Raw genomic sequence first — 19,838 nt, forward strand, 5'->3', positions numbered from 1 at the left:
GTCGGTGCGCCCGCTTGGCAGTTAGCCCGTTAGATCTCGTACTATTGATCCGCTTCTGAGCTGAAGCTGACAGCCCCCCTTCCCGGTCTCTCCTCGTCCCCATTCCCGGCGCCCCCCACGCCGCCTCCCCAGCTCCAGGCGGTCCAGGCCTGCGCCTTGCCCCCACCTAAAGCCCCACGCGGCCGCGCCGAAGTCTCGCCCTCACGAAGGGCAAGAACAAATGTAATTAAAGCGACCGGCGAGGGGGGTGCGCCCCTACCGGCACGGGCTCGAGCCGGAGTCCCAGTGGCCCGCCCTCTGCTCGCCGCCTCCCTCCAACCCCCGCGCTCCCCGCCCCCCAGAGCGGGAGCATTTGGGTTGAGCTGCGCCTGTCCTATAAATCCACATATAATTCTCGCCTTTCCTGTTCAGCTAAGGAAAATAAACGTGTAAGGCTGTTTCTGGGAGCGCGGCTCAGGGTCCGCTCTAAATTCTCCTCTTATTGAGTCCGGGCTGGAAATCATTCAGGTCGGCGGCGCGCTCCCCGCGCCCCCCCCCCGCAAGCCCGCGCCCGCCGCGCACACGCACGCGCGCACACGGAAGGCAGGAGCCGGATATATAAATATCTCCAGCTCTCCCCATAGCCGGGCAGATTTATTCCGCTGCCAAGCCTGCAGAAAATTGACTTGTTCATGGAGGCGGCTATTGACACATCACCGGGGGGAGGGTTAGGGGAGAAAGCAGTGGAGCCGGCGCCCCTCCATTATACGTTAATGTAATCAGCAGTGTGCGAAATGACTGCGCGGAAAATAGCATCACTGACATTTATATTAGAGGATATTGATGGCAGGAGCTGTGACCGCATCACTCTGCCTCCCGTTTCCACGGATTGACACAGGAGCCTCTTGTTGGCTTCATCCACGCTCGCCTCCCCTCCCCCTCTCCCCCTCCCGCGCCCTCTCTCCCTCTCTCCACCGTGTCTCTCCTCGCCTCACCCCCACCCTCCCAATTCACTCTTCCAGTCAATTACTTTCCAAATAATTCTTGAGCACCTACTGGGCGCCACGTGCAGGTCTCTCCCGCGTGCCTCTCCCTAGGTTTCTCCCTCTCCTTCTCCCCCACCTTGTCCTTGCCCTCTTTCTCCCTTCTCCCCAGCTCTGCCTCCCCCTTCCCCTCCCCCTTCCTTGGCTCGGTGGCTGGACCGCTGCTGTCGCAGCAGATAGATAATTGAAAAATGGGCCTCACCTTTGCAGCCAGCAGGAGTGGTTCAGGCAGTTAGGGCCGGGGTTACCTACTCCATCTCAGGCCCAGGCTCCAAAAGATATTGAGGAAATTGGATTTTACATGGATGTTTTATTCGGGCAGAGGCTTTAGTGTATATAAATACAGGCGAGGAGGCCTTGGCGGCAAGGATGAGTGAGGCGAGACAATCCCGCCCGGGGCCTGTAGGCTCAGGGGAGGCAGACAGGGCATGTGCTCAGCTCTGGGTCCCAGACCTGGACGTCAGTGCATTTGCTCCTCAGCATCTGAGACTAAAAGAGGTTAATGCCTATGAACAGCTCCTCAAAAGCTGCCTTGGGAATTTTAAAAGTGTGTGATTGTTGGCAGGACGATATACTGAGAAAAGAAGGAAATATACTGAAGAAGTTTGAGGACTGATTCTTTTAGTAAATATTTATTGAACCCTTAAATTGCGAGGTATTGTGTTTGGGGCACAGGAGTAAGTTAGACATGCTACTGCTTTCAGGGACAGTTTGGAGAATGACAACCTGGGGTTTCAGATTAGGGACAAGGAAAGGGAAAGGTGGGAAAGTGGGTACAGAGATCACTTCTCTGATCATCTGATCATCTAAGAAGCCTGGATGAAGCAGAAGGGAAGTGTGTCAAGTTGGAGGATGGGGAGTCCTACCTACTATCCAGTCTCTCTCCTGGGGCTGGTTAGCAGAGCTTCTAGGAACATTTTAGACAACTGTGGTCACCAAATCTATAGGCAAGTTCACATCCAAGATGTTCGCAAGGAATCTGGTGAAAGTCTCTGGAGGGCTAAGATGATAGATCGAGGACCAAGGTGAGGCCTTCCAGGTACAAGGTGTGAAGAGGGCCTGAGTGAGAAACCCTTTGGGAAAGGCCTAAATTGAAGGCACATGAGCAAGCGAGGGGCATCAGAAGACCAGGGAAGTGGGATGTGGGTGCAGGAAGGAGGGAGTAGATGCTTGGGGGCCTAGAATAAGGAATCCTCCGGTGTCTGAATGCCCCTGTCTTCACAGGAAGGCCTCCATTTCAGTCATGGGCAGGGTCTTTTCTGTGGCTTGTCTGATCTCTGATTAGAGTCTATGTGGTTGACAGCTATAGCCTGAACCATTTTTGTTTCTTGGAAGGAGAGCTCATGAGCCACCCCATGATTGAAGGACTGGTATTAAGGTGAGTATAACCAAGCTGAGAGCTCACCGAAGGGGCCGGGGCTCCTTCTGGGCTCAGAGCAGAGACGACAGCTGCCTTATCCCAGCCACATCACTGGGAACTGGACCAGTCCTCCCCCAGATTCCAAAGCCCCCCTTCTCCTCTGCCACATTGTTCTACTGTTACATCATCAGCCTGCGGGGGCAGGACAGGTGCTGGATAGATCATGGCCATCCCTCCAGCTGCCCCACACACATCCCAGGCACTTCCAGATGGCATCTGGGAGCTCCAATCCAGCTATAGGATGGGGGTACTCTGGGGTAACTGGACTTCCTGTCTGACCTCCATCAGCATCTTCCCTCTCTCCTATGGATTACATTCACTCTGACAGCCCAGTGGGGACAGACACCCTTCCCAGCTATCAGGGAGCCAGGCCACTCCCACTCACCTTAGTTACCTCCTCCTCACCTCTGCCCTCAGAGAACCACAGGAACTCATGTCTCCACCCACCCAAATCTGTTCCTGGATTTGTCTTCCTTTCCCTGTGACTCATTTGACATGAGATTCTGTGACCTGAGATCCTGGTCTCACTCTAATCTAGGAACCCTTGAACAGGTTGGTGATGAGAACATGAGTATATGTGTGTGTGTGCAGGCACCTGGTGCTCACTTGGGCATTGCATGCCCAGGACACAGGGGACATCATTCATGGAACAGGACTTGGTCCCACCTTGCTTTCCAAATTAGGGAATTGACATCCAGAAGAAAAATGAAGGAGCAGCCAGGGAAGTAACTTCCCATAGCAGGAAGGATGCCTCTCAGTCCTCCATGCCTTATCAAACTGGGATTCTGGAAAGTCATTCCTCCAGGATCATCTGCTCAGTAAGCCTTCAGAGAGGACCCAGTGAAATGGGGGGCAGGGGATGAAGGTACTGGAAACAGCCATGTAAGGTTCAACCATCCATTGTGATTCAGAGCCTGTCCATTCCTTCTCCCTATGTGAGAAGTCAGCTGGAGATAGGGCTCAAAGGAGAATGGACCTTTGAAAGATAGAAAGCCTGTTTCTGGGCGGCAAAGGAAGCCATTAGGAGGCGTTAGAAGAAGGAAGTCTGTCTGGAGAAGCCAGGCTTCACAGACGAGCACTTCCAGCCTTAGCAAGAAAGCCAGTGTTAGCTGTGTGACTATGGTGAGAGTCACCTAACCCCTCTGGAATTCAGATCTCTCATTGGTTAAGAAAAAGGGGAGGGGTGTCTTTTCCAGCTCTAATTTCTGATTCTAAACTGTTGAGTGGGGACTTCCCTGGTGGTCCAATGGGTAAGACTCCACCCTTCCAATGCAGGGGCCCCAGGTTCATTCCCTGGTCGGGGAAGTAGATCCCAGATGCATGCCGCAACTGAGCCTGCATGCTGCAACTAAAAGATCCCGTGTGCCACAATGAAGACCCGGCACAGCCAAAACTAACTAACTAACTAGATAAAATATTTTAACATAAAATAAATAAACTGGTGAGTGAATATGTTTGGAGAGCCCAATTTGGGATGAAAGAAGGAATTTCACAGTTAAAGATTCAGAGTCTTCCAAAAGGGATGAAGAAAGGTAGTTGTGGGCCAGTGGGGTCTGAAATTGTTCTGAGAGCTCTCTGGAGGCTGGGAACCTGCTAGGGCCAGGACAAGCACAGAGCAGGAAAGCAGACCAGGCTGAGGCAGAGGGAGGGCAGGGATAGATCCAGAAGGCAGTGCCCCCTAAATTGTCTCAGGCTCAGACTCTCTGCTAAGAATCTGGCTGGTACAGCCCAGAGATTTTTTTTTTTTTTGGCTATGTGGGTTTTAGTGGCGGCAGGCGTCGTTGGGCGCGGGAGCCCCAGAGAACGCAGGCTCAGTAGCTGCTGCACGCGGGCTTAGTTGCCCTGCGGCATGTGGGATCTTAGTTTCCTGACCAGGGATGGAACCCGCATCCCCGGCATTGGAAGGCAGAGTCTTAACCGTTGGGCCACCAGGGAAGTCCCCAGCCCAGAGACCTTGGGGAGAAAACCCAAGTGCCCTGGAAGCTATCAATCAATCCAAATGACAGGAATCTGTGCACTCTTATGTTCTGTACTTCGGAAGGGAATGGGTTACTTTGTTTCTCCGGAGTTTCTTATAAAGTTTCCTAGTTGAGAAATGTTAGCATCACTTGAGCTATTAGGCTGGAGAAGGGATCAGGGCGCCCCTAGTGGCAGAGCCTGGTGGTTGGCAACAGCAGCACCTCTTCAAGAAGCTGCAGAGTGTGAAGCAACCGGAGAGAAGCAGTGGGGGGCACTGTGAGTAAAGGAGACACCACTACCCCCTCCCACCTTGACTGGGAAGAAACAAGACAGGTGACCGGGGAAACTTTGCAGCAGAAAGCCGCCTTGGAGGATAATCCCCAGAGGGAAAAGACTAGAAGCCCAGAGCACAGGAAGCTAGAAGTCCGCGGGCAGGGGAGGAGAGAGGAGGAGAGCAGAGGGAAGATATCCCTTTCCACGGATGTGCCTTGGCCCCTGCCCAGGCAAAGAGGGGCAGATTTTCTGTCTTGTCCAAGCCCCTGCATCTGCCACCTTGTTTACTTCATGCCTATTTATAGTTGCAGGCTCCAAGCCCGGCATGGGACTCTGCGATTTATATGACTATAAACCTCCAAAGGGCACTGAAAGCTGACAGGGCATGGATAAAGACAGGGGCAGGCTTCCCAAGGTCAAAATGGTCACCCTCCCACCCCTGCTGACCTTACACCCCACTAAAGGGCAAGAGGTCATAAGGCCAGGCTCAGGCAAAGACATGGGCGGAAAGCCATAATCACCTCTTTGACTCTTCCTACCCTGAGCTGGTTCAGTTTAGGACTGCAAGCAAGTTAGAGAGGACCTGTTTGGTTTGATTTAGTTTTCTCTTTGGGAGGGGGTAGGGAAGCTCACTATGGGAGGGTGTATCCCATCAGGGGATGATTGAATTTGGAGAGAGTGGATGAATCTAGCCTTCTGTGGGAGGAGAGAAAGGAGCCCACCTGCCCATCCTCTTAACGGCAGAAAGGAAGAAAAATCACTGTACCTGGAGCACTCCTGGCCCCTGGCTGCCTTCTGGGGTTGTCTTTGGAGGCCTGGGCCAGCCCGCCTCTCACTTAGGACAGGGTATGCTGGTGTACCCAGAGCCTGGGCCTCCGATCACCATGGGATTCTGCTAGAGCAGCTCATTGCCCAAAGCCTTCCCTTTAGAGGCAACCCCTCCTTAGCCTCTGGCTGACCCTCTACTTCTTGTCCCTTTCTATTGCCTCATACCCTCCTGCCCCCCATTCTCACCCTATTGGTTCCCCCTAAAGTACCCCACACTGTGCCTGCCAGCCCTGCTCCCTCTGCTGACTATCCCAGCCTCCTTCTGTGCCCTCCCCCTCAAACCCTTTGCACTAGTCCCCACCCCATGATTTATCACATGAGTGTTCAGGCTGCACATAGCCCAGTTCTGTGTGTGTGTGTGTGTGTGTGTGTGTGTGTGTGTGTGTGTGTGTGTGTAAGGATGTACTGGGTAAGTGGACAGTAACAGATCACAGACCAGGGCTTCCCTGGTGGCGCAGTGGTTGAGAATCTGCCTGCTAATGCAGGGGACACGGGTTCGAGCCCTGGTCTGGGAAGATCCCACATGCCGCGGAGCAACTAGGCCCGTGAGCCACAACTACTGAGCCTGCGCGTCTGGAGCCTGTGCTCTGCAACAAGAGAGGCCACAATAGTGAGAGGCCCACGCACTGCAATGAAGAGTGGCCCCCGCTTGCCACAACTAGAGAAAGCCCTAGCACAGAAATGAAGACCCAACATAGCAATCAATCAATCAATCAATCAATCAATCAATCTTTAAAAAAAAAAAAAGATCACAGGCCAAATGGGTGTGAACATGAAGGAGAGGAGAAACTCAGAAACCTTCTCCTTGACTATTTTTCTCATCAACCTCTAGTCTGCTGGACTAAATCTGAGGGCTTTTAGAGGGGAAGTGCCTCTCTTAGAGCCCATGTGACCCATTGGTCACTTCTGGCCCTCCTTTGGCCTTCCCCGCACCCCCCATCTTGGGTCTCAGCCCCCTCAGGACTGGACTAAACCTGATGGGAGGTAAGCAGAGCTGGGGGTCAGGGGATGCCCAGCTGGGATCAATCTACCAATAGTGGGAGGGGCACTGAAGGACAATGAACCATCAGTTAACATAGATTCCCTCCTGCCTGGGCCTGGTCTTGGTTTTGGCCTCAGAGAAGGATTGGGCTCTGGGTTAAGTAATACTTCAGGGGAAAGAAGAGGTCTCAGGGGGATGGGCCAATTCTCAGGCCCACTCCTCCCTCACCCTTTCCCACTGCAGCCCACAGGGGATGCAAATGAGTGAACCAAGTCAAAGCCCTTTCCTCCTCTGAGGAGGGGAGGCAGGGAATGGAAAAGATTCCAGATTCCAGAGAGTCCCTTTCTTCTCACCTATTAGTCCACTTTTTCTCTCATGCCTTCTGTGGGGGCGGGGGATCTGGGGGATGGAGGTCAGGGGAGAGGACAGTGTCTGAGGACCCGAGGAGAAACCAGGGACCTAGGTGGGTGTGGGGTTCAGTGGAGAGGGGCTGGGAGGAGGACAGGGCTGGTCCTCTTGCCCTCCCCCAGAGGGAGGCAGCAGAGGACCATGGGAGTTACTCCATCCAGCGATCAGCAGTTCAGTTTCTTTTGTGTCTCCTGTCCATCATGGACCCTATTCCAAGGGACTCACTTGGATGGAGTTTGTACACCTCCAGCTCCTGCTCCTCTGCTGGAGAGTGATTTGGGGAAGTCAGCCTGTTCTTGATTTGGCCCCCACAAGCCCCTCAATTCATTCGTGAGCAGGGACTCCTCTCCTACATGTCTAGAGCTTAGAAAACATACTTTTGTCTGTTCCTCCACCTCCTCAACCTCCCCAGTCCCTACCTCCCCTTGGAGGCCATGATCCAGCCCTGAGTCACCACCCTGAAGAGGCCCAGTCTATCTGAGGGAACTGCTCTGAGCCTCCTGGGCCATGACCAGCTTTTGGAGTCTGAGCCCGTGTTCCCTAGGGAGTTTTGAATGAGGGTCAGGCCCACACACTCCTGAAGTCTCTTTTCTCCTACCCACATTTAGGTACTCACCAGGCCCACTTACCTGGGTATGAGGACCAAGTCTGGACCTGGAGATGCACAAGGGCAGCAGCTAGGTGGAGGAGATCTGAGGTGTGGCCTTGAGTGAGATGAAAGACCAAAGCCTCCTGGGCTAGAAACATTCCACTTCCTGCCAGCATGGCACCTCGTAGCCTGGTTGGAAGTGGGGGTGGGGGGGTGGGTAGGTAGAGCATAGGTAGGTGGGGAGGGTGCACAGTAGGGGCAAGGGGAGGGTGCTGATCAAGGAAACCAACATCTCAGTTGCTGGCAGCTCAAAGTTAGGAAACTAGGAAGAACCCAGAGGCTTCAAAGTTACACCCTGGGGCAGAGAGAACATCTCCTGAGGGGCCACCTAGGCATGGAGTAGAAGGAGCTAGAGAGAGAATGGCCTTGGTTTGAGGATGATCTTATCCAAAAGGAAGGTAAGACTGACCAGGTTTTTCAAGAAGAAAGAGGGCCAAAGAGTTCCCTTTGAACCCTTACTGAGGTATGAGTGGCTGAGAGAACTGAAGACCTGGACTCTGGGAAGCAGAGCTGGGATCCCAACAAAAAGGAGCCCACGTGTTTGTAAACCAGTACAGCTACAGAGAGGCAGGGTAGTGGAATGGCAGGATGGCACTTGTCTCTCTCACCCAGTCTCCTGTTGTTGGTTCTAAGAAACCTGGGGCTCAGAACATCCAAGATGTAAGGCAGCAGGCAGCTTACAGATCATCTAACCTAGGCCCATTTTACAGGTAGGGAAAGAGAGGCTCAGAGGGGAAAGGGAGGCCCTAGCTCCGACTGTACCGCCATCTTCAGTCCTGCTTGGCCATCTACCAGCTTAGTTCTCAGACCCCAAATAAACTTATCCTATGGAACCCCAGGCTGTTCTGCCTCTCCATAGATTTGTTCCCAGATTAAGTGCCCCCTGCCCCACCCACCCTATTGCTACTCTAGGTTTAGATCCCTCTGGGTCTGGCTGAGCGGGGAGCCCAGGTTGAGAAATCTCCCCTCTCTTTCCTATTCCGGACTGGGGTTTCTTCGGGGCTCCCTTTGCAACTTGACGTGTCACTGTCTTTCTATTAAAATCTCTTTCCCACTCTGCCTCTGCCTCTCCCTCTTTCTCTCTTCTCCAACACTCCACCACCCACCACCTATCCCTCCTCTAGATAGAGCCCCTGAACTGCTGAGATGACTCTCTGAAGCTCGTGGTTCTGGCCTGTGTTCCCGGTAATTGAGTTGTGCTCCCTGGTCAGGATGGGGGAGGGGGGAAGTGGCTGCCTGTGGTCCAGGCCTCCGCCCTGCCCGCCTGATGGGCCAGCTTAGCCCACCCCACTGTAATGCAGTGGAGAGGGTGAGCAGGAGAGAGGTGGTGATGCTTCCTCTTCCCCAGTCTGCCTTCTCCAGCTCTCTGTCTCCCCCTCTCCTCCTCCCTGCTTCATCTCCGGCACAAATCACATGGTGACAGCCCCATCCAAGCTTTGGGGAAGGGTTTGTAAATGTGTCTTCCTTAGCTCTGATCTCCAAATTGTTCCTATTATTGCATTTGTCACGGTGAAGATTAAAGTCCCTGGGTGGCCTGTACCACAAATCACAGAGTCTGCTCAGGGAGCAACCGCAGGTTGGGAACCAATGGAGGGGTCTGAGCCCCGTTACCGTGTGTGTGTGTGTGTGTGTGTGTGTGCGCGCGCGCACGCGCGCGTGTGTGTGTGCGCGCACGTGTGCGCGCACTCACAAGCACACACTCCTATCTGTGCTGTGGACTTGTACCCAGGAATAGGAAGATGTGCCCTTGATATTGTCATTCTGAGCTGTTGGCCCCCTTTATAGCACAGTTTGTTACCTCTTCCTCCAGGCTGTCTTCCGGGATCACTCTGCCCATTCCATGGTGGGCATTGCTGTCTCCACTGATCTCTCCTTTATCTTCCATTAGGCAGGAGGGGAAGCTATGTTCACATCACAGATATTTCAGAATATCGCTCTGGATCTCTGGCTGCGTCAATCTCTAGATCCTATCCTGGGAACACTCTGAATGGGTCAAGGGCAGCTCGGCCCAAAGACCCCAAACAACCCGCATCCAGGCCCCCGAAAAACAGCTGACCTTACCCTGCCCTAGCACCCCTAGACTCTGACTTTTTTCTCATCCTGGGACATAACTTGGTGCAGAGGGGGCACAGCTGAGACGGAGGAGACACAGCTGAGGGACCCAGAGGACAAAAGCTCCCTTGTACACATGCACTGAAAAACAGTCCGTTTCCTTCCCCCTTACGAGGTAGGCTTCCTGCCTGTCCCTCATGCACATTCATAACATTCAAATTTATGCCGTAATCTCTGCCACTCCATATGTATGAGCCTTTGATGGGTGTTTGGGTTTATGGGATGCACCCAGCCCTCCGTTCCCTCGCCCGCCCACCGCCTCCAACCACTGCAAAGACGCTCGTACATAATTGACATCGGCAGATTCTTTCATTATACAAGATTTAGCATCTGCTTGGGGATTGCTTGCTCCTCACTCACTATAGATGACTTTTCCTTGCCTTTCCTATTATCAATTCAAATTAGCCCCATTTCCACACCAACCATTGCAGCGTTTACACTTGACAGTGAGGAAACAGCGAGGCTGTAATGGGCTCCTCAATTATTTAGGCCCAGTTAGGCCAGGACCCAGAAAGCCTCAATAAGGGGGTGTGCGGAGGTGTGGTCATCATAGCGGGGAGGATAGGGTTGCCACTACTTGGTCTTTGTTTGGCCTTCTTACAGCCCTGCACCCTCACTTTCCACTGTGGGGAACACTTCCTCTCCCATCTGGGTCTCTAAGGGGTGGGGTAGTCCCTTCCTTCCCCCGCACTCAGCAGCAGCTTTTCTCCCTCCACCCCACCTTCCCCATCCCCCCACCCGCATCCCATACTTGCTCCACATGTGTACCTAATGGGCTACCAGCATAAACCAATGAAGAGGTCAGTAGCAGCAGCCAAGCTGACCCCTTCCCTTAGGATGTCTATCTTCAACTGAATCTCTGGGAAGATTTGAGGTGATGGGCTAGGAGTTCAGAGATAGTGGCCGGAAAAAGAGACAGACATCAGGGAAAGACATTGATATCATGCTATGGAGCCCTAAGAAGAGAGAGGAACACAGACCCAGAAATGGAGAGACGTGTGAGAGCCTAACGGATGACAGAGATGCCGCTGGAGCTTGGGGAGAAGTCACAGGGAAGCAAAAGGCTTGGGCAAGGCCCTTTCTCAGACCACGCTGGCTGTGCAGAGCTGTAATTAGGTCAGTGCTGCCCCCCCACTGGCCTGACTAGTCCAGGCCTGGTCTCCTGTAATAATTCTTGAGCCATTCAGGTGGCTATTCAGGAATCATGGGCCCCCCTGAGCCCACTAAATGGCCCAAGTACAAGGCAGAAGCGCCAAGTCAGCGTGGCGCTGGGCCTAGGTCCTGATTCCAGTCAACCCATCTCAAGGGGGGCCCCCCCCCGCCCCTCTCCTTGGTCCCTCCCCCTTCCTCTGTAGCCCTCCAGCCCTTCCGCTTCCCCAGTGCAGATCACTTTCCAAGTGCAGTCGTGGGGGGAGGTGGCAGGCACGGTCTGAGAGGCTCTGGGATTAGAGGTGTCTTTTCCATGCTCGGCTTCTTCGGAATCAAAGAATTCCTTCGTCTGATTGGATTTACCCTAAGTCACAGGCGTGTGGGACCTTCTTTCCCTCAGCAACAGCTGGAAACAGCCCTAAATATGATTAATTAGCGCTGTAAAAAGCTCCGGACACAATTAAGATTTATGTGTGTGTGTATGTTGAGTGGGGACAGGAGTAGGGGGAGACGGGTGGATTACCAACTACCTCTAGGGCCCTCCAAGGAGAATAGAGTGACATTTCCTCAGAGACATTCCTTTGACATCCATTTCAGGGGTCATTTTATCCAGCCTCCAGCTTTTGAGCAGATTAGCCCTGTCCTCTGTCTCAGGGGTACTGGGTGATTTTCTGCTTTATTCCTTGATAAGGGGGGCGGTTTCTGGGGCAGGTGCCTCATCTCTCTTTCCTCTACCACAAGCAGAATGTTCTCTGCCAAACCTCAGTTCCTCTTGCTGGGTCATTCTAGGGATCAGGGACATAGGCACAAATCCCAACATAGCTGCACAGACACAAGCCCAAAGGGATGTAAAATAGGAACCTCAGAGGAAGCTGAATAAATGAGCTGCCAGCCAAGCTTCCTGCCCTTGGAGGTATCTCGCTTTCATCCTCAAAGACTCATGCCTCCAAGACAGGATAGAGGTCATCTCTTTGGACTTCCCCCTGCATCTCTAAGATGACAAAACCTTATTCGATGGGTCCTCTCCTACCTCCTGTGTGATTTGGGTAATCATTCCCTAAGATGTGGACATCCCAGCTTTGATAAGATGCTGGTGATGATAAATGTTATTTATAATCCTGAAAGGGAAGGAGACAAGAGCACAGACAATTCCCAACAGTGAATCATCTGAAAATCAGTTCTCAAGAATCTTTGAAAGAGCGCTTGATTTTAATTTATTTTCTTTATTACAACTGATTGATCTTCTGTTTTGCTGAGATGACTGAGCCCAGGAAGAGGTTGCCTAGGTTCTAGCACTAATGGCCAAAGATGGAATGGACCAGAGGAGCTTGGAAAATTCTCAGGCTTGGCATCCCCTCTCAGGATCCTTCTAGAGTTAATGGCCTGAGTGCCTGAGGCCTCTGCTTTATGGCTTAGTCCCCAGGGGAGGGACCCAGGCAGGCTCAGGGCTGCTGAATGGTCCTTGGGAGAGGGCCATCACACATCCTGATGGAGTTTATGACAGGCAGGGACCTAAACCACTGGGACTGTAGTTTGACTTCCTGATATCAATGCCAAAGAGTATGTGGACACTCCTTGTCAATCCCCTGCCTCAGTACAGGCTTGTTGTGAGGGTCAAAAGCAAGAGGGGCATTCCAGGGGCCCCAGATGCATGTGTGTTGGCTCTACCATATGGGTCAACTGTGTGGAACGCTCCCCCACCATTTCCATTTACACTCTTTGGGCTCTACCCTGGGTATCACCACCAGGGAGAGAGGGTAGTGGGTGTGATGACGTGAGCAGCAGACTTGGGTCCCAGTGGGCAAACAAGGAAGAGGAGGCAGGGGGTGGGAGGTTGGCAAGAGGTGGGCAGGAAGGCAAGCTGGGGATGAGCATCTCCTCTGTGGGTGTCCTATGCTCTGCTCCTTTGGGTCTGATATTGGTGTATACACAGATTGCTCCATGTATCTTTGTAGGTTAGAGTGTCTCTGCACGTGTTATATCTCTACTCTGTGTCTATACTTTGTGACCCTCTGGCTAGGGATAGGTGTGCCACCAGAAAGATCAAGAAACTAGGGAGTTACCCAGTAGACCCAAATCAGGCCCACCTGGGTCTTTGGTTTGCTGAGCACAGTATTTAAAACAAGAAAACAAACATGAAATTGAATGCCTTTAGGAGAAGCAGTGCTTTTGAGCCACAGACCCCACCACTCCTTATTGCCTTTCACTGGTGGCGTCACATTTTTATAATCTGCCTGGTACTGCAGTCTTGAGTCTGTGACCTCTTGAAAAGAAGGAGATATGCTACTATTTCCCCATGAATTGTCTCCTGAATAATTAGTTTCCTTCAGAGACAAAGGCTGGAGTCCAACCACCAGATTTTTGCAGAGTCAGGGACACCTGTATTGAGGGAAGGAAACAAGTCCCATCCTTCTATGAGAGAGAGGTTCAAGATCATACAGATGCGACTGGAACCCAGGCTGCCTCAGTGGGACTCTTTGCACACTGCCTCTTCCCTTTACCAAGTCAGTTCTGAGCTGAGGATGAGATATGAGAGAGGTAGAGGGAGAACAAACACAGACACTGAGGGATTCACTAATTTCAAGCTGGTGTGTCTTGGACATGGGCCCCTGCCAGAGGATGGAGAGGGGTTTGGGCTGACACCCTGATGGGATGGCTGTTGGGCAGACTGGTTGCTCAAACAGCCCATTCTGTGGCCATACAAGAAGGCAGAGCCCCCTTCCTGTCCAGTTTCATATCACTACCCTGCTCCATCATCCATCTTCCTGGGAGAAAGGGAAACTTGGGAGCCCAAAGGAAGGTAGACTCTATTTTGTTCTCAAAGCTTAGAAGAGGTACCTGGGAATATGTGAGGCTTGATTTGGGGCTTGGGTTAGGACTTGTTCTTTGTTCCTGCTCCACCTTTGCAATCAGCCTTCCAGAACTTTCAGTGGATCCTGTAGGGTAAGGCCCCTGGGGGGACCATAGTAGGATCAGATCTCTCCCTGGGATCCATTCAGCCAGCAGCTTCCAGAGTAGGAATCCTGATACAAGCCTTTAATTTGACTTGCCTAGGATAGAGATGAGAAGGGACTAAAGGGTGCTTATGTAAGGGGCTGATATTTTGTAGTTATCATTTATTGAGTGTTTATTTTGTGCCAGATAGTGGACTGAGTATTTTACATACTGTATCTCATGAATTTTACCTACTATATCTCAATCATCCTCTGAGGAAGGTACTACTTACTATCCCCTAGTGCTCAGATAAAGGAAATTGAAGGTCTAGGAAGTTAAAAGCCACACAGCTTTTTTAAAATTTTATTTTATTTTTATTTTTGGCTGTGTTGGGTTTTTGTTGCTGCACGTGGGCTTTCTCTAGTTCCGGCGAGTAGGCGCTACTCTTCGTTGCAGTGCACGGGTTTCTCATTGCAGTGGCTTCCCTTGTTGTGAAACACGGGCTCTAGGCGCGCGGGCTTCAGTAGTTGTGACACGCGAGCTCAGTAGTTGTGGCTCGCGGGCTCTAGGGCGCAGGGTCAGTAGTTGTGGCGCATGGGCTTAGCTCTCCGCGGCATGTGAGATCTTCCTGGACCAGGGCTCGAACCGCTGTCTCCTGCATTGGCAGGTGGATTCTTAACCACTGTGCCACCAGGGAAGTCCCCACACAGCTATTAAGTGGTGAATCTGATTAAATTTGAATTTCAAAGAAACAGTTGTTTATTTTAGCATAAGTATATCCCAAATATCCCAAATACCCAAAAAAGCATGGGTATACTTATGCTAAATGTGTTGTGTATCTGAATTCAGATTTAACTGAGCATCCTGCATTTTCTCTGGCAGCTCTAGGGTGGGGTCCTGCTTTCTATTTCTGAGGGAAATAGGCCTCAAGTAAAAGGTGGTCTGAGCTCAACAGACTGCTCAGGCTGCAGTGACATCCCTTTTATCTCTTCCTGATTGTGGCTGATGCCTCCCAGAGCAGTCAGGGCTTGGAGTCTGGGCTCACCTACCCCCTCCCCACCAGCCCCGGCTCTGCGCTGGAGGAGTCACAGGTCCCACCCCTTCACCAATCAGTAGGGATGGGCTGCTCAATAGGCAGCGGCAGGCCACAGGTGGGGCGCAAGCACAGCAGGGATCCCTGAACGAAATTTAAAATTAAAGAAAAAATTTTCAAGAAATGTGAGATGTCAAGAAAGCGTCTAAGCAGTCATCACGGGAAAAATTAAAACTTCCTGACATTAGTTGTCCGGTTTAGCACTGAATTTTATACATTGGGGGTGGGGTGGGGTGGAGTCAGTTGGAGAATCCGCCAAGGTTTCCGGCCTCTGAAGGTCTAGCCCAGCCCGCCCTCCAGGGCTAGCCTAGCTCTGGGCCGGCTTGGAGGGTGGAAGATGGTGGGAACTACTCGTTGCCCCCATCCCCAGGCTCTCGCGCCCGCTCTCCCCCCACCTTCCGTCAGGCCTCGGTCTGAGCCCAGGCCCTGGTCCTGCCCGAGCTGCCACTCCCTCCTCCGCAGCTCCGCGCGGCTCCACCCCGGGCTCCATCGCCTGCTCCAGCGCTTGCTCAGGCGTCAGCTCACTTTCCGGCTCCGGTTCCCACTCCCGGCACAGCTTGCTCAGCTTGCTCGGGGCGTCTCCCTACTGAAGAATTATGTTGCATGAAGCAGCCGCCACCATCTTGAACTGGCAGTGAACTTTGCTTTCTACATATAAATACAGATAGCAATCACACCCCAATCAGCGCGGAGGCTTCAGGGCATCATCTCAGCGACTCTAACTTTCCCATTACGATAATGTGATTTTCACTCAGTCTATAATATCACCAGCCATGAATAAAGCAACTGGCTCTTTCTGTCTCTCTCCTCCCTCCCCTCTTTTACTGCCTCTCTCCCACCCTCCTTGGTCTCTTTTCTTTTCCTCACTCCCTCCTCTTCTGTCTCTCTCTGCAACCCCTCCTGGTGTCAGCCTCCATCTCTATCTCTGCATCTCTGAGCATCTCAGCCTTCCTCTCCCAGTCTTTCTCCCTCCCTCCTCCTCTGGGACTCACCTTCCCTAAATACTGAAGACAGGGATTTGCAGTGCTCCGAGGGCTCAGTTAAGTTCTGTTCCCCAGCTCTGCCCTCATCTGCCTTTGCCTGAAGGTGAGAAACTCTGTGGGGTTGGAGGTGGCGGGGTGGCCTGCAAGGCTTTGGGGAGGTGAAGAGATGGGGAGGGGAGGCCAGGAGTTGGCTGTTTGCCTCCCCTCTTTCTCTTTCCTTAGGTAACAGGATGGCTCTCTGCAAGGATTCCCATCAGGAACTTAAGGATCCAGCAAGGAGAGCTGAAAACTGCCTTCTTAGGAGAGGTCCTGGAGGTTTTCTGGATATTGGAGGCCCCAAACCCAATCAGATTCCAAGTGCCAGACTACTGTGAGTAGATACAGCTGGTGAGAGGGTGCTCTGGAGAGGCCTGGGGAAAAGGAGGAGCTGGCCCAACCTTCTAGGGCTACTTCTGAGTACACTGGGTTGTGAACTTGGCAGAGCTGTCTAGGCTGGAGCTGCCTTTGCCAGGACACGGCTTAAAAGTCCACTGACAGCCTATATCAAGGTGTCAGCCCCTGTGTCAGAGCTCCTGGAAAGGCCTTCTCTTGCCTTCGTGGATATTCTCTAAGATGGTGGTGGTCCTGGTGGAGAGATTGTCTGTGCTGGTTGTTCATTTATCCATCCCCCTGGGTTTGTATTCCAATTCTTTCACCTACTAGCTTTGAGGCTGTGGACAATGCTCTTAACTTCTCTAAGCTTCAGTGACCTCATCTATAAAATGGGAATAATAATAGTACCTATCTAGTGAACAAAATAATGTATATAAAGTGCTTAACACCGTGTTTGGCACATTGTTCAATAAATGTTAGCTATTATTATTACTATCAGCAAATATTGAATAATCACCTGCCGTATATATTAAGCAGTACACCATGGAGATTATGAGCCTGGGTTTTTGGAGTCAGATTGAGTTTGGGTCCTAGCTTAGCCACCTTTCCAAGGCTTAATGACCTTGGAAAAGTCACTTAGCCTCTCTGAGACTCAGTTTCCTCATCTGTAACAGCAATAATAATTGTCCTTACTTATAGTGTTGTTGTGAGGGTTACTCAGGCTAAGATAGTGCTGGCACAGTGCTGACATATGGCAAGGGCTCTAGAAATATTAGCAATTAAGGGTCAGGCATGGCAGATCCAGCCATGAATGAAGCAAACACTGCCCTGGGTGTCCTGGGGTTATTCCCTGGGCTCTGACTTTTTCTATTGTTCTGGACCATTGATGGCCTTGACCTTTCACTTCTGTCTAGGATGAGGGCTTGCTTTAATTTCTCTGGCTGTAAAACGTGGGCTTGCACCTTTTCAGCTGCCCACCTAGCTGTAAAGGGGTGGGACTAGGATTCCTGCTTAGCCCCTTTCCTGGGTAAGAGTGGTGAGAGAAGCTGGCTTTTGAATGCGCTGTCTTAGGCAAGGGTGACAGTGTCCAGAAGGCGACTCTCGAATGTGCTCCCTAAGACAGGGGTGACAAATTAGAATCAGACATCTGCATTCTGTCCATTGCTGTGTTTCTAAGTGCTTATGGGTTGGTCTGTTTGTTTGCTTGCTTGCTTTTAGTTTTTCTTGGTTTCTCTCTGAAGATTCCTTTGGAGGTATTCCCAACCTAATCTCAGATGAAAGAAGGGAAAGAAGACTCTACTCACCTCAGTTGGGCCATGAAGGCCAGACAATCAGAGCTTCCAGCTCTGGGGCCTGGAGAGGCAGACCCAGAGGAGGAACCTAGGGGCACAGTTTCTGGCCAGTGGTTTATTTGGGTCTCTTTGCTCATACCTAGCCTCTCTGCTTGGCTCCAGGAGAAAGGAAGCTACCCTTCAAAATCCAGAGCCATAAGCCAAAGCACTCTTCTTAACTAACTGCTTTAGCCAGGGGAACTTAGAGTCTGCTCTCCTCCCTCCTCACCCCTCTTCTCAAAGGCAAATAAGACATGGTCCAATTCTTCCAGATGTCACAGTCCAGTGGGGGAGTCAGGCATGAAAACAAAGAAGTAAAATAGAGTGAGAGACAACATAATAGAGACAATTACAGGGTGCAGTGAAGACAAACAAACAGTGGTCAGTTCAACCTGAGGTAACGTTCAGGTAATACTTCCTAGAGGAACTGGTGCTTCAGCTAATTTGTAAATGTGGGCAAAATGGGAGGGGGAAGAGAAGGAAGGGCATGTAAGGTGGGGGAACAGCATATGCAAAAGCCTTGAGGCATCAAACAGCCTGGCACATTTGGAGAACTGCTGTACAGAAGGTGGGGTAGAGAGGTCACTTTGGGGTAGGCCAGGGGAAGGGGACAGATAGTAAAGGGCCCATGCGAAGTTGTGCTTTTATCCAGAAGGGATTAGCAGTGGAATGATTTGCATTTCAGAAAGATAGCTCTGAGGATGATGAACAGAAGGGGAGAAGGATGCAGCCATAAACGCTGGAGGCTGGGAAGCCAGTGAGGCAATTGCCTTACAATTGTGCAGGCAAGAGACAAAGAGGACCTGAGCTCTGACAGCGGTGGGGGGTCCTGAGGAGTGAGACTGGGGAAAGCCTTACAAGGTAATTGACAGGATTTTGTACCTGGTTGGATGAGGGAGGTGATGAGGGAGAGGATTCCTGGATGACCGCCTTGGGTGAATGGTTGGAAGTGACAGAGATGGGGAACAGAAGGAGTGGAATGGGTTTGGGGAGAGTGCAGAATACTGAGTTCTGATTGGGACTTGTACTTGGGAGACCTAGAGTACATCTCAGTAAAGATACCCAGGAGGTTAAGAGACTATTAAGAACAATTTTACCTCCATACATATGGACACTAAGATGTCTAGTAGGGAGTTGGAACTATGTGTGTGGGATTCAAGAGAGAAGTCTTGTCAGGGTATATGGATTTGAGAGTCACCAGCATATGGATGGTAATTATGGCCATGGGAAGGAGGTCAATTACTTGGGAAAGACACATGAGGAGAGGGACTTCCCTGGTGGTCCAGTGGTTAAAAATCCACCTTCCAATGCAGGGGACGTGGGTTCGATCCCTGGCTGGGGAACTAAGATCCCACATGCCACGGGGCAACTAAGCCCATGTGCTGCAACTACTGAGCCCGCACGATCTGCTGCAACTAGAGAGAAGCCTGTGCACCACAACGAAGAGCCCGCATGCGGCAACTAAGACCCAATGCAGCCAAATTAATTAATTAGTTAATTTTTTTAAAAAGCTGTGATGTTAAACAATTGCAGGTGATTATTAAAAAAAAGAAAGAAAGACACGTGAGGAGAGAAGAAGGCCAAGAATAGAGTCCTAGGGAGTATCAACACTTAGAGGAGTGGTTTTCAGCCTTGGCAGCACATTTCGATGAGCCAGAGAACTTGAAAAACACTAGTGTCTGAGCCCCACCCCAGACCAACTAGATCTGAATCTCTGGGAATGAGCTGTAAAAGTTCCTCAGGTGATTCTAAAATGAAGTTGGGGCTGAGAACCAATGACTCAGAGGGAGGGCAGAGGAACAGGGCTAGCAAAGAAGGCCGAGAAGGAATGTTTAGGAAGATAGGAAGAATTTCAAGGAGGGAGAGTTCCAAAGCATCAAATGATGCAGAATAGCAACGGTTGAACCCTACCCAGCACTTATGCTATGTTGGGGACTTTACATGAACTCACTGAATCCTCCCAGAGACTCGATGAGGCAGGTCCTATTATTATCATTGCCATTTTAAAGATAAGTAAACCGAGGCACAGGGATATTAAGTACTTGCCCAAAGTCACATAACTAGTAACCAGAAACCAGAATTCAAGCCCAGGCAGGTGACTACCTGAGTCTGCTCTCCTAACTGCTCTGCTAGACCACCTCTTTCGCAGAGGGCTGAGTGAGGTGAGCACTGCCCGTGACTTTAGTAGTTAGCTGGTCCGTACAGCCTTCAAAGGGGGCCAGCTGTTCTCTTCTCTCTTCCCTTCTTTCTCTTTCCCTTTTTCCTCTCGCCCTTTGTTACTAAGGCAGCTGCCCCTCACCTCTCTGGCTTTCCTCTGGCTGAT

General features: G+C 51.4%; 1 long non-coding RNA gene across 2 annotated transcripts in view; it reads left to right on the forward strand.

The window, feature by feature from the left end:
* The first annotated feature begins 223 nt into the window (after nucleotides 1–223).
* The window catches only part of LOC309636292, a 36,771-nt gene continuing 17,156 nt past the window's right edge, over nucleotides 224–19,838 (forward strand). Inside the window, exons 1-3 of one of the 2 annotated variants that reach the window (XR_014249383.1) lie at nucleotides 224–4,677; nucleotides 7,501–7,589; nucleotides 16,035–16,182. This is a non-coding gene — a long non-coding RNA (uncharacterized lncRNA). Of the gene's footprint in view, nucleotides 7,590–16,034; nucleotides 16,183–19,838 lie in introns of both variants that reach the window. The other variant, XR_014249382.1, reaches the window with a different exon arrangement.

This window comes from Balaenoptera borealis (genome assembly GCF_965194805.1).
Source record: "Balaenoptera borealis genome assembly, chromosome: 10".
NCBI classification, from domain to species: domain Eukaryota; kingdom Metazoa; phylum Chordata; class Mammalia; order Artiodactyla; family Balaenopteridae; genus Balaenoptera; species Balaenoptera borealis.